A 500-nucleotide genomic window follows, 5' to 3' on the forward strand; every position below is an offset into this window, starting at 1 on the left:
TATTTTATTAGGAGTATCTACAGTGGCATAGTGTTAGTATAGGAGTATGTATAGTGGTATAGTGTTAGTATAAGAGTATGTACAGTGGTATAGTGTTAGTATAGGAGTATGTATAGTGGTATAGTGTTAGTATAGGAGTATGTATAGTGGTATAGTGTTAGTATAAGAGTATGTACAGTGGTATAGTGTTAGTATAGGAGTATGTATAGTGGTATATTGTTAGTATAGGAGTATCTATAGTGGTATAGTATTAGTATAAGAGTATGTACAGTGGTATAGTGTTAGTATAGGAGTATGTACAGTGGTATAGTGTTAGTATAGGAGTATGTGTAGTGGTATCATGCTAGTATAGGAGTATGTATAGTGGTATAGTGTTAGTATGGGAGTATCTATAATGTTACAGTGTTAGTATAGGAGTATCTATAGTGGTATATTGTTAGTATAGGAGTATGTATAGTGGTATAGTATTTGTATAGGTGTATCTATAGTGGTACAGTGTT

Source organism: Pangasianodon hypophthalmus, chromosome 4, assembly GCF_027358585.1.
Source record: "Pangasianodon hypophthalmus isolate fPanHyp1 chromosome 4, fPanHyp1.pri, whole genome shotgun sequence".
NCBI lineage: Eukaryota > Metazoa > Chordata > Actinopteri > Siluriformes > Pangasiidae > Pangasianodon > Pangasianodon hypophthalmus.